This window comes from Macaca nemestrina, chromosome 11 (genome assembly GCF_043159975.1).
Source record: "Macaca nemestrina isolate mMacNem1 chromosome 11, mMacNem.hap1, whole genome shotgun sequence".
NCBI classification, from domain to species: Eukaryota; Metazoa; Chordata; class Mammalia; order Primates; family Cercopithecidae; genus Macaca; species Macaca nemestrina.
In genome coordinates this window covers 126897595-126911897 of record NC_092135.1, presented here as the reverse complement: position 1 = coordinate 126911897, position 14303 = coordinate 126897595, and the positions used below count along the sequence as shown (strand labels likewise).

Sequence of the window (14303 nt, the reverse complement as noted above, 5' to 3'; positions counted from 1 at the left end):
ACACCTCTTGAAGGTAAAAAGAAATGAAGAAAGAAATGGGAATAAAAGAGAATTTCCTTGGAGACTGTTGTCGGCTTTTGTGTCATTTTTTTCTCTCTTCACTCCCCATGTGGAACAGAGGATGAAATGCTTTTCCTTACCTCGAGCTAAGTAACAAAGACTTGAACATATGATATCTGTCCCTAGCAGTTTGGTTAAAAAAATATTATTGGGATATTGCATTTTGCCAAGTTTATAGTAATACGGTCTTCCAGAACGTCACCTGTTGCCAAGAGAAAAGCCTGTTTCTCCTCCTATTGAACCAGGGTGTGATGTGACTGCTCTGACCGGAGAGCACAGAGAAATAATACTGCTGCTGTGCGACTTCTGTGGCTATATCATAAAATGAAAGAGTCTTTGTCTAACTTTCTTTCTTCAGGATGCTTATTCTGGGGATGCCAGTCGCCTTGCTTTGAGGAAGTCCAACTTAGTCCACATGGAGAGGATACTTGGAGAGGAACTGAGACCCCAGCCAAGAGCCTGCATTAGTCACTGACATAAGTGAACTACCTTTAGCCGATTCTAGCCCCTAGGCTTCCAGTCTTGCAGCTGAGACTCTCAGCAAACTTCCTGGAATACTCTCTTAGTACCTTGACTCAGAATCCTTTAGCATAATATATGGTCATCTGGCATTTGTAAGTTTTAAGGTAATTTGTTATGCAGTCCCAGCAACTGGAAGAGAAACACATTTCGTCCCTACCTGTGGAAGACTGAAGATGAAAGGCTGAACCTGGAGCTACATGGTTGTGGCAAAGCAAAGTTATAAAGGGCAATATGTGAGCAAACCACATGTGCAGGACAAGGATGTGTGATCTCTTGAAGAAGAAAAGACAGAAGAAAAGACAGAAGACGGGAAGAGGCCAAGAAGCCATCCTGAAAGAGATTTGGCAAGAGAGAGATGTGTAGAGAGGCCAAGTGATAATGTAGAGGGATGACTGACATTGCACAGTGGTTGAGGGAAAAACAGCCAGTGTAAAGGAAGACCTTAGGCTACCCATGCAGCATATCTAAGAAACCCCGATGAAGACTATAGGAAAAAAAAGGTTTATATGCCTTTGAAGGCCTCAGACACACATGTCATAATCCAGCTGTATTCGCCCAGTTCTGCTGTATTCCTCACCACCTTGTCCACTTCCCTCAGGTCCACATGGAAGTTAGCAAGGAGGAGAGACAAAGGGAAAGAGCAAGTGAGGTGGAGATGGATAGTGGATCACATGCCTCAGCTCACTGCAGTCTTTCCAACAAAAAGTTGTATCCAAAGGAGGGAAGAGAGAAGCTTTAAGAAAAGCTCAGAATCATGATTACAATGGAATGGCCATTTTAGTTATGATGGAGCTTATATTCTACTTGGAGAGAAGAGGCAATAAGCAGATTAACAAGTAGAGTACATAGTATGTGTACTGGGGATATTGCTAGGAAGGAAAATATAGAAGGGTCACTCTGAATAGACAGCAGCAGCAAGGAGAGCAATGTAAGCAAAAGAAATAAATCCATAAATTTGTACACACACACACATATACATGACAAATACACACAGATGTTTATGTGTATTATGTTAGCTCAGGCTGCCATAACAAAAAAAAAACCCATAGACTGGTTGTCTTAAACAATAGATGTTTATTTTCCTACAGTTCTGGAGGCTGAAAGTCTGAGATCAGGGTGCCAGCAGAATCAGGTTCTAGTGAGGGCTCTCTTCCTGGCTTGCAGATGGCCACCTTCTTGCTACGTCCTCACGTGGTGGAGAGAGCTGCTGTTTCTTCTTTTAAGAACACTCATCCCATCAGACAAGGGCCCAAATTTCAGGACCTCATCTAACTCTAATGGCCTCCCCAAAGGCACCATCTCCACAGTCTCCACACACCATCACATTGGGAGTTAGGGTTTCAACATATGAATTTGTGGTGAACACAAACATTTGGTCCATAACATGTACACACATGCATGTGTGCATGCGTGTGCACACACACACACGCACGTGTGTCAGGGGTGGCTCTCAAATTGTATTTGATCAGAGAGCTAAAGAAGGTGAGGTAGTGAGCCACAGGGTTACCTTGGGGAAGAGCATTCCAAGGAAAGGAGAAACTTGCTCAAAGACCAGCATGCCAGAGTGTTCTTGGTGCATTCAAGGGACAGGGAAGAGGCCAGTGTGGCTGAGTAGATAGGAGAGAGCTAGGAAGCGAAAAATAACAGGTGATGGGATTAACAGGAAATTAGGGACTAGATCTGACTGAGAAGAAAAGTCACAGGAGACCTTTGAATAGAAGAGCGATACGGCATAAAAAGTAACCTTTAGACAACGTGATATGATGATTAGGAGCACAAATACTATAGGATTTTTGAAGCATTTTAAAATAGATAACAATAGGAGTTGCCCGATAAAAGAAATGCTTTAAGTCACATTTCATAGATATTTGATGGCTTTGCTTTTAAACGAAGCCAGTGATATTTAGTCAGCTTTTAAATAAAAAAAAAAACCCTGCAATACATTCCCTAAACAATCTTTCTCCATTATTATGAGCCTTCATTATTTAAATGTAATTTGTCAGAAGTTCAATACTTAATTAAAAATAGGTGAATGGTTAACATTTTAATCAATGTGACTATTATATGTGGATTCCAATATAAAAATGTAGAATATTTTTCGGAATTACTGCCTATATATTATTACAAAGAAAAATAGAAAAATATTACTATCAGGACCTTTTCATCTTGACCTTGAAATGAAACCATGGCCTTCAGTTTTCTGTTTACTTTTTGTATTTATAGCACAGCTTGCCCTCGCAATATCAATTTCTCAACATGTTTTGAAGGGAAGAAGTTGTAGAGGCAAACTTATAAAACAAAATTTCTGTGATCAGATATAATTCTCTCACCGGAGCCCAGGAGTCAGATACAATGCTGCCATGGAGCTATGATTTTTTTCCAGATTCCACTAGCCTCTAAGAAAGTATGGAAGTTACTGTTGCTATTTTTCTCTCCTTTCTGTTCAGGTTCCACATGTATTCTCAGTGATACAATTTTTCTATGTCATACAAAGCAAGGAGAATTTGAAGCAATCATGTGTTGAATAAAAAGAAAAAAGGAAAAGAAAATTTTCTTAGTTATGTACTGAGAAATAAAAGATAAATTGGTAAGCATATTTTATTTTTTAATTTGCTTATTACATTCCAGCACTTTGTAGCAAATTTGAACAATGTCTGATATGTGGGGATTTTATAAAACTGAATACTATTTGATGGGGTATTCTAAGAAAGGGATTACAAAATCCAGGATCACCCCTCCACTAAAACAGCACTGACCAGATTAACCAACTTTTTCCACCAGCTGAGCAATTTCAAATCATATTGATACTGATTTCAAAGGTCCTATTATTTTTACGAAAGAAAAATGGTGGCAGGATTTCAATTATATGATGAAACAGGTTAAGAGACATCCCAAATAATCAATTTTGGCTTCTCTCATGAGCTGTCATGTGTTCTGGCATCACTCAGGCAGTGGCTTCAAATGTACCTTCACTGCTCTGTGGAGAAATGGGTTGAGTAAAATGTGTTTGTTAGTTTGTTTTAAAAGAGTAAATATATCCAAGTTAAAGGACTGTCGTTTATAAAAAATTCTCTTTCTTACATTTTTGGTGTTAAAATATTTTTGTCCCTTAGAAAATGATTAGTAATTTTTTTTTTCTGGAAATGTCTTTCATTTGTTGCTATAATTTGGCTATATTTCCCTTCCAAATCTCCTGTTGGAATGTGGTCTTCAGTATTGGAGGTGGGGCTTACTGGGAGGTGTTTGTATCATAGGGGAGATCCTTCAGGAATAGATGAATGCTCTCCTTGGGAGGGGGAATTGAGTGAGTTCTCACCTTATGAGTTCCTGTGAGAGCTGGTTGTTAAAAGGGCCTGGCACCTCCCCTCGTGCTCTGTTGCTTCTTCTCTCCCGATGTGTTCTCTGCACCCGCCTTTGGCCATGAATGCAAGCAGCCCGAGGCTCTCATCAAAAGCGGAGCAGATGGCAGTGCTAAATGTCTTAATTCATGAATGTATATTCCAGGCCACCATTGTAAGGTTTGTGACATACATGGAGGGGTATCTCTCTGGTCAATAAATAAGTATTGACAAAGTGGTTATGCTCAAAACTGATCTAAAATATCATGAAAGAGGAGACTAGAAATGATAGTGGAAATGCCGTTTTCCTTTTTGGGAGTTCTTCCCCCAAATCAACTAATGGCATTTGTACTAGTTGGTGTCACTCTCTTTCCAGGTAAAGGGATGCTGAATTTGCGGTAAGTTAGTGGTCACAAAAATTGACACTATTCTAGATATTGTAAACAGGAAAAAACTTAGTACCAAGAAACAGATGTGTGCAGAACTATCAGAAGTGTTGGAGAAGTGAAGGTCGAGGAAAGCCTCTGCTAACATTTAGGGAATCAGGAATTACTGGGGTCATATGATGCTGCCTCCAGTGATTTCTGCTGCCTGCTGAAGAGGGCAATTCACAGAACTTCCAGAAGCCGCTGGACTTCTCATGACTGTAGTTTGCCCATCATATTATAGCTTCTGCTTTTCTCTCACTTTCTACATTTCACCGAATTGTCTTTCTTGGCTGGAGTTTGTACCTGTATCATACAAGTAAGGATGTCTATAAAATATAGTTACAGGGTTTTAGCCTTTGAATTGTGGAGGAAAGCTGGGGGGACAGTGACGGTGGTTGTTAACAACAGATTTTAAGGACAGTCACCTAGCTGTGATCCTTTCCCATTTCCTTCTTTTTAACAGAGCCCTGATTGGGATCAAGCATCTACTTCATCCTTTGCTCCAGACAGAGTTACATTTTGTTGTCATGGATTTAACCCAGTGATGGTAAATGTGGTTGGGGTGGGTATATAACTTATGTGTAGGGGGCATATCTCTGTGTGTATTAGTGTGTTCTCATGCTGCTAATAAAGACATACCCAAGACTGGGTAATTTATAAAGGAAAGAGGTTTAATGGACTCACAGTTCCACATGGCTGAGGAGGGCTCACGATCATGGCAGAAGATGAAGGAAGAGCAAAGGGATGCCCTACATGGCGGCAGCCAAGAGAAAATGCTTGTGCAGGGACTCCCATTTATAAAACCATCAGATCTTGTGAGGCATTCAGTATCACAAGAACAGCACAGGAAGACCTACCCTCATGATTTAATTACCTCCCAACAGGTTCCTCCCACAACACATGGGAATTATGGGAGCTACAATTCAAGATGAGATTTGGGTGGGGACACAGTCAAACCATACCACTGTGTCTCTGCTTTCTATTTAACATGGACCAAGAAGCATATAACTTAAATTTTCACAGGCGGTCATTCTGAAGCCATGACAAGACCAGGATGAAGTAGGTATTAAGGAAAAAAATAGCGAGGAAACAGAAAACTATACCTTGTATTTTTTAAACTATATAATTTTGCAACTCTTCATATTATTTCTGAAGACTCCCTACTTCTGAGTATTTTATATGTAAAAGTAAGTTTCATTATTTTTTAACCCAGTTTCTGTCCTGGTTTCTGCTACTTTTGAAAGCAACATAACTATTAACCCTGACTCAGTCTCTGTGCTTTGAAATCCAACAAACGATAGGTGACAAAGGAAAGAGGTAGACAGGTGTTTTCAGAAATTTCTCTGAGTAATTATTTCCATGGTGAAAATATCAGGTACCACAAAAAACTAAGACTTGGGGGGCGGGTGTCATTGAGCCCCTTGGTTCTATTCCGATTATCTGACAGCTCCCAGCTCTGAGTAGACACAAAGCCACATCCTTTCATATCTTTGCTTTGACGGAGTCTGTATTTTAAAATCTCCCTATATCCCTGCTGAGAAGGCTGAGCTAGAGGACATGAACAAGACCTTAAGGGCAAGATTTGATAATAAAACTCATGGTGGAATGGGACCCAGTCATTTATGGAGTGCAGTCATAGATGCTGTCTGCTTCCAGAGTGTTCTGACACTGTAAGCATGTTTCTATGGTACATAGTGACAAAGACTCTCCCTGACCAAACTAGTCAGGCTTGTTTGAACCCTGTGTTCAACTAGGTCTTGGCCTTCCATCCTGGCAGAATCCAGTTTTCGCAAGAACCCTGCTAGGTCAGTTTAGCAAGAGCCCTCACGCCCTTGATCTCTGATCGCCCTGGCCTGCTCTTAGCAAGAATCCTGTGTGGTCAGTCTAACAAAAATGTCCCCATCCTTGATGTCTCCTGTTAGTAATTTTCCCTCTGCCAACATCCATCCCCAGCCCACCTGCTCCTTGGCTAGAAATTTCCACTTGTTCTTGTATTTGAAGTGGAGCCCCATCTCTCCCCAGTTGCTTGCTACAGTCTTGACACTTATTGCAATTGTCCTGAATAAAGTTTTCCTTACCACTTTAGCAAGTGTCAGAATAATTTTCTTTAACAATAGAATTGGTTCAAGGAGTTGGAAATGAGGTGACCTGAGCTTAAAGTGGATCCTGGTTTGTCCAGCAGTTTCCCCTTCCTTCCTTCCTTCCTTCCTTCCTTCCTTCCTTCCTTCCTTCCTTCCTTCCTTCCTTCCTTCCTTCCTTCCTTCCTTCCTTCCTTCCTTCCTTCCTTCCTTTCTTTCTTTCTTTCTTTCTTTCTTTCTTTCTTTCTTTCTTTCTTTCTTTCTTTCTTTCTTTCTTTCTTTCCTTCTTTCTTTTTCTTTCTTTCTTTCTTTTTTTTGGCACTAAATACCCACTTCTAAGAGACTAAAACTCTAGGCTCTAGAACACTGAGAAATAGAGTTTGTTGTGTAAGCCACCAAGACTGGCATTTTTGTCATAGCAGCTGGAGCTATGACAGTGTGTAAACTTTTTCTTTTCATGATTGAATTAATACGAGTATTTTATGTGCAGAATGTGTTGTGGTGTAGGAATGAAGATGGTGAGCAAAGAAGCTAAGGACTCCAAGATGAACACTTTTGTACACTTCTGATTGCTGTAGAAAAACATCACTTATCTGAACTGTCAGTGCCTCAGACTCTTTACCAGGGAAATAGGATTGGCAATTTGTTTTGATCATCACACTGAATAGCAGTGGACAATGTCTAATAATTTTGAACTGAGATGTAAAGGTTAATGGGATAAAAATAGGAGAGAAGCTTAGCCATCCAAAGACATTAGCAAACTGGAATTAAAGAAAACACAGGTAATGGACCAAATGCTTTAGAGGAGCTACAACATGCAGTTGGTTACTTCACACGAAAAACTTTCTCCTTCCCTCTCCCTCTTCCAGTCCGAACCTCATCTGACTTATCTGCATTTTGATCCCAATGGGAAGATCTCAATGTTTAGAAAAATCCCTCATTTTTTGCTGTTACTCATAAATAATCAATAGCTACAACAATGAAAAACATAACAGGAAGTTCTTTTTGGCAGTCATTCCTAACAATTTCAGGATGACTGCTCAGCTGTTTATGACACAAAGCTGTTTAACTTGGGGAAACTGTAACACAGGTAAAATATGGTCTCAAAATGGAGGAATTTAGGCTTTTGAATCTTTTTTAACTCTAGGTTTGTCCTTTCTAGACTCACGGGCACTGAACTCCTTATTAGCCTGTTTTATACACCAGTCAAACCAGTTGTGTTTTAAAATGCATCTGGCAGGCATTATAACCATACTAAGAAGACTTCATTCTAACAGTCCTGCCTCAGGCAGAAGGTTGTTTCCTGAAATGCTCTGGCAATTCCTAAATCTTAATACTATATTCACTTAGACAAAGTGTCTCTCTTTTTCAGATATACATATTTATTAATTCCCAAAAGTCTACCAATGGTAAGTCAGTACCCCACTTTCATTCCCTTGGAGACTGAATATTTCCTGAGCACCTGCTCTAAATCAGAAGACTGAGTAACCCTCTAATAACACATCAGTTACCCATTTCTGAGGCCTCTTTGATTCCCAAATTTCAGTGTGCATCACCTGCACAGCTTGTCAGATCATGGTTTCCTCAGTCTCGTTGCAAGATTCTGTTTTACTATGACTGAGCTGGGGCCTGAGACTGACTTTCCAACACAGTTCTCAGTGATGCTGACACTGACTGTCCATGAACCATGACATGGAAGACACCAAAAGAACTTTGCATCTTGGACTTGAAGTGATAGTAGGCTATGAATCCTCATGCTGAGGGTTGGCAAAAGCCTGTTCCAAGCAGCGTACATGGGCACCATGACCCTCATTGCCATACCTATTGGTACTGCCATCCCAGTAACATACTCTGCTACAGGAGCCAGGAGTTAGCAGCAGTGTTAAATATCAAGTTTCCCATGTCCCTGGTCAAACATGTTCCAAAGCTGGTGGTGAGATACAGGGATCAGGGCCACATTTTTACAAATTGGTTGGTAAGTCAAAGAAGTAGCCAAGTACAGAAATAGGATGATGAATTCCTTGTAATTTCATTTTTTAAAGACCCACAGGAAGTATACACTCACACACATGCCTATGCAATTATATAAATGCATATATATATAAAATCATATTTAATAATGTATACACACAATCATATATAAATATATAATACCTATATAATCATTTAATATATACATATGCTATCATATATGTGTGCGCACATATGCACCACACACACACCATCAACCCATTATTGCATTTTCACACACGTCCGTCTTTAAGTTGATGGAATATTTTTCCCCTCTCATTTATTAGATGCTCATTGTCATTTGTATCTTGATTTCCTCTTCAAAGCTGCCTTTGATAGTCACCTTTTATAAAGATGCTGAGCAGTTGAGGGCTAGTGGTGTGGTACGATGTGATTCTGCTGGCTGGGCACTTTCTGTGAGGGCACCTGACACTGGCAGAGAATAGCTACCATGTCCCTATTCTATGTAAGAGGAAGCCTAAAGGAAGAAGCTGGTCTCCGAGTTCTTGTCTCAGGCCTGTAGGAAATGCTAACTCCACTAAAGGAAAAGTTCTGATGGGAAAGGAGTGTCCTTCTCTCTTGAATCTCATCAGAAGGAGAAGTAGGAGTGCCCTAACCTATCTGTTGTTCGGAATATGACAAAGGCACATTTTTCCTGAGAATACGATGTCAGAGACGTGACTGTTCTCAACAGTACTGTTTTCAACTCTTTTCTTAGAGTGCACGAAGGGTCATTTTTATTGGTTCTCTATGTAAACCAGGGCCATAAAGCCAAGGTGCAATTTAGTGAATGCAATTTGATAGAGGAAAGAATTGGAGAATTTCTGAGATTACTGATATTCTTCTATCTGTTGCCCTCTTCCTTGTGAATAGTCCAATTCAGCAACAAAGGTGAAGCCATGGGCAGGCTAGCTCTCTGTCCTTTCTTGACATTTATAAAGCTGGGCTGCTTTGTGTGAAGGTCAGGCAGTTTTCCTTTCAGTACGGATTCACGTCTGGCTTCTCTGCTTTCATGAGGCCTTCAAGTCAAGGCTTAGCTCTGTTCTCTTCCAAGGGGTTGTCAGGGACTAAAACCCCAAACTCGCTGCTCCCAGTTCAGAGAACCTTATTTGTAGACAACTTCCTAAAGAATATGCTTTTGCCTTTTTCTCTAGACTCTCTAAAATTTGTCTTTGATTCAGTAGCACCAACAGAGAGCGGTTAATATATTAAGATGCTGGTGAAACTATTTCAACTTGACAACACTTTTTATTTGTTGGATATTACGTTGTCTAATTTAAGACATATCAGTAAGAGCAGAAGGGGTCTACTTATCCCACTGGTTTCATCAGCATCAAAAATAAAGCCCTGAATGGCATCTTGAAATTTCTGCGATTTAAAATGTTCCCAGATTTCTCTTTGTGAGTGAATCATTGACTTAATGAAATTTAAATTGTAATTTGTATTTCTAAGTCTATCCAGTGAACATTTATTAAGGCAATTACATTTATGTTTATGAATTTGGAATTTAACCAATAGCAGTTTTATTGGGCAACTCATGAAACCGAGGGCTCTACATGGACCTCTCTTGGTACAAAATCACATTCATTGAGACTTCAACATGGTATAATACCTGTAATTGTAGAACTGCAAATTTTAAGTCTTTTGGGAAAAAAAAAATATGCTAAAAGGAAAGTTCCTCCTTTGTGCATAGTAAACTTTCTCCCAATTATCAGCTTTCTTATATTCTTGAAAGAAACAATAATGACAGGCTGGGCATGGTGGCTCAATTCTGTAATCCCAGCAGTTTGGGAGGCCGAGGCAGGCGTATCACGAGGTCAGGAGTTCAAGAACAGCCTAGCCAACATGGTGAAAACCCAACTCTACTAAAAAATACAAAAATTAGCCGGGCATGGTGGCACTTGCCTGTAAATCCAGCTACTCAGGGGCTGAGGCAGGAGAATTGCTTGAACCTGGGAGGCGGAGGTTGCAGTGAGTGGAGATCATGCCACTGCACTCTAGCATGGGTGACAGAGCAAAACTCTGTCTCAAACAAACAAACAAACAAAACGGCAATGGCAAAAAACCCTATTCATTGCTCTCTTCTCCTTGCCTTTCCAAGCCTCCTCTTCCCAGCTGGGGGGGCTGTCTTCCCCTCTCTTCCCATGCAGACCCTCCCCACAAAAGTGCTCTCAGTCCTCCCTTTCAACACGGGACTGGTAACTAGAGGAAGATTCCAACACCTGACTTCTCCCATTGGGTACAGCCACCTAAAAATTGTAATTCTTCACCAGTTCCAACAGCTTTTCAGAAAGGAGAACCTCTCTGGTATTCTGCAGAGTATTTTCTTTTCCTGTGGAGTAATTTGTATATCCATCCTACAGGGTTGCTTCATGGTCATGTGACTGCACAAGTGGACAGGGCCATGCTCTCTGAAGGGTCTGTTCCTTGGTGAAAGGCTCTGTTGTTACCATCTTGAAATTCCTAATACTTGTGAGTAAGGATCCTTGCATTTCCTTTCTCACTGCACCTGCAGCTGGCCCTGCCCTTGTGGCATCCCTCTGTTCCGAGGAGTTTGAGAAGTGAGGTAGCAACCAGAGGAAAGGAAGCAGGACTGAAAACATCACCAGAGCTGGGTTCAAGAGAAAAGTTGGGGGAGAAAGGATAGGAGCAGTTTCTGGGTTATGGTGTACAGAGCATCCCCACAGATTGCTTGTGCTTGCTTTATTGTGTTTCAGTGCTGAAAGACTGACAAGAGTTTCTTTCTCCTCATTCTGAACCCGAGGCTGAGCAGTTAGACTTTTATCAAGAATTATTAGGATGTGATAGTGACTTACAAAACTTTGAAGCTCTGATGAAAGACCTGAGGAAATGCTGGTTTGAGTTCACACTGGAAAGAAATCTAGCCTCTCTCAGTACTTATCCTGCAGGTCACATTTCAAAGCATTTCAACATTATAATAAATTCTCTATTAGGCTCCTCTGCTAGTAAAACAAAAAGCATTTTCTTTAATCCTTAATCAACTTGTCATTTATTTATATGACAATTGAAAATTTTGTTCCTCTTCCTTTTTTTAAAGAGTAATATAAAATTCTTTTTTTAAATGAAAAAGTTATTTTATGTTGTTTTTGGTTTTATAGAAATGTTTGGGAACAATATATAGAGATGTAGTAAGCATAGTTATTACTTCTGGAGTATTGTGTTAGACCAATGTTGATGGAGAGTTTATTATCTGAGCTGAACTGCCACAGAAAGAAGCCCTTGTTTCCTCTTCATGCCCCCAGTGTAAAACAAGACCTGGCACACAAAAACACTCCATAAAAATTTATGGAAAGTATAACATTGAAAATTTTGCAGAGGAGCCATGCACAGTGGCTCATGCGTATAATCCACAGAGTGATACCTCATCTCTACTAAAATTAAGAAAAAAAAAATTAGCCAAGCATGGTGGTGAACATCTGTAGTACCAGCTACTTGGAGAGTCGACGTGGGAAGATCCCTTGAGCCCAGGAGGTTGAGGCTGCAGTGAGCCATGATCACACCACTGTACTCCAGTCTGGGGAATAGGTGAGATCCTGTCTTAAAAAAAAATTTGAATTCCAATAAAAAGGCACAAAAATAATTTTAAAATGTTTTGCTTTATAGTAATATGTACTATATTGATTTCCATTAGGCACTTTACATAAATTACCTACACTAAGCTTTATGTTAACCTTATAAATTACTATTATGAGTTTCATTTCGAGATGGAGAATTGAGGTTCAAAGAGATCAATAGTTTTTCCCAGGTCCACCTATTTTTAAAAGTTTCTTAATAGACTTTGGTAAGTATGTAACCTAATTATGAATAAGGATGTTTTCAATCTGAATAAGCTGTGGACTAATAACACTTTATATTCTACTGTAGAAAATTGAAGAATTGAAAATTGAAACATAAAGAAAAGTACAACATTCCAAAGAGCCTCCTCACTGACTCACTCAAAGGATGAGCAAATGGATAGGAAACTAATAAAGAGGACGCATGCTTCTCAGCAGTCAACTCAGACCCCCTGGAACACTGTTGCAGCCTCAATCTCCCAGGAGTGAGGGAAATTTTAAACATTGAGGTAGTAAACAATAATAAGCAGTTTATGATATATAGTGACTCCACCTTTTACTTCCGATGGCTCTTGGGTAATAGAAATTGACCCCAGGATGAACAGGAAGGCAAGGTATAAGTCTGTGGTTCAAGCTACACAAAGGAACAGGGTACAGGGAGAGTTCTGATGCCAGCTCCCCACCGAGGGGCTCAGCGCTTGTCCTTTTAAGGAAGTTGAGGTGGGAAAAAGGAGAGATATGTAGGCATGTTTAGGCGGGGTCTTCTTTGTACCTGAATAGGAATTGTCATGCCATAACATGTGTTGCACATACAGAAAATGGCAGATAGGACCTGTCTTGGGCAGAGATTTTAGTATTACAATGAGATTATAATGAGAAAAAAGTAAATGAAAGGTTAAACAAAAGTCGGTGAAAGGTCAGAACTGAAGTCCATCTTGTCCCCAATCAGCTGGATCTGGTGAGGTTCTTATCAGGAATGGCAGAGTCGCACGTTAGCAACCTTGGAAGACATTACTCCAGGAGATAAATGGTTAGGTTCTTCCTTTTATGGTTAGGCATTTTGCCTGGTTGTCTAGGTTACGAGGTGTCCCCCTTTCTGCTACTGATTTGGGTCAGCTTGTTGAGGGAGACAAGAAGGCAGGGGAGGGGATATGCACAAACATGTGAGGTTCATTGGGATCCTAATTACCATGTCTCTCATCTGCCAGAACCAAGTCTCCTTCCTATATTGTCTTACTTCACCTTTAAATATTAATTGAAAATTGCAGATTAAAACAAAAATGAATCTCCCAAGGAGATGATTTGCAAATAATGTAAATAAATATCTGATATGGTTTGGCTGTATCCCTACCCAAATCACACCTTGAACTGTAATAATCCCCACATATCAAGAGCAGGGCCAGGTGGACATAATTGAATCATGGGGGCAGTTTCCCCCATACTGTTCTTGTGGTAGTGAATAGTCTCATAAGAGCTGATGGTTTTATAAATGGGAGGTCTGCTGCACAAGACCTCCTGTCTGCTGCCATGTAAGACATGTTTTTGCTTCTCCTTTGCCTTCCATCATGGTTATGAGGCTTCCCCAGCCATGCTGAACTGTGAGTCCATTAAACCTCTTTCCTTTATATATCACCCAGTCTTGGGTATGTTTTATTAGCAGCATGAGAATGCTGACACAATTTCTGTCCTCAGAAAGGTGGAGGATAACTCTCCCCTCCTTAAGTGTGGGCTGCACATAGTGACTATCTTTCAAAGAGGACAGTATGGAAGGGGGCTAAAAGAGTCACTTGATAGTGGAGAAATCTGACAAATATGACTTCAGCCAGGTGATCAAGGTCGACATCAACAATAAAAAGTCATGTTGACAGTGTGTATTCTTGACATGAGGTCATGAGATGGTACTTTACCTCCACGGTCGCAATCTCCAAAATCCAAACCCCTATCTAACTAAGAAAAGCATCAGACACACCCCAACTGAGGGAGGGTGGTTCTACAAAACACATGACCAGTACCCCTCAAAACTGTCATAAAACTGTCATAAGAAACAGAGACTATGAGACTCAGAGTCAAGAAGATCCTAAGGAGACATGATGACTAAATGTAATATGATATTCCAGAAGGGATCCTGGAACAGAAAAAGGATGAGGTAAACACTAAGGAAACTGGAAAAAGTTAATGTAGTAAGTACCAATATTGGTTTATTAATTGTGACAACTGTAAAATATTAATAATAGGGGAACTGTGTATGTGATTAATAGGAACTCTACAATCTCCTCAATTTTTCTATAAATG

The 14303-nt window shown here is 40.2% G+C and overlaps 1 long non-coding RNA gene across 1 annotated transcript in view; it reads left to right on the top strand.

Moving 5' to 3' along the window:
• The first annotated feature begins 3034 nt into the window (after positions 1–3034).
• LOC105473966 (uncharacterized) overlaps positions 3035–14303 on the top strand; it is a 37862-nt gene continuing 26593 nt past the window's right edge. Inside the window, exons 1-2 of the long non-coding RNA XR_982599.3 lie at positions 3035–3169; positions 4812–4895. This is a non-coding gene — a long non-coding RNA (uncharacterized lncRNA). The remainder of the gene's footprint in view (positions 3170–4811; positions 4896–14303) is intronic.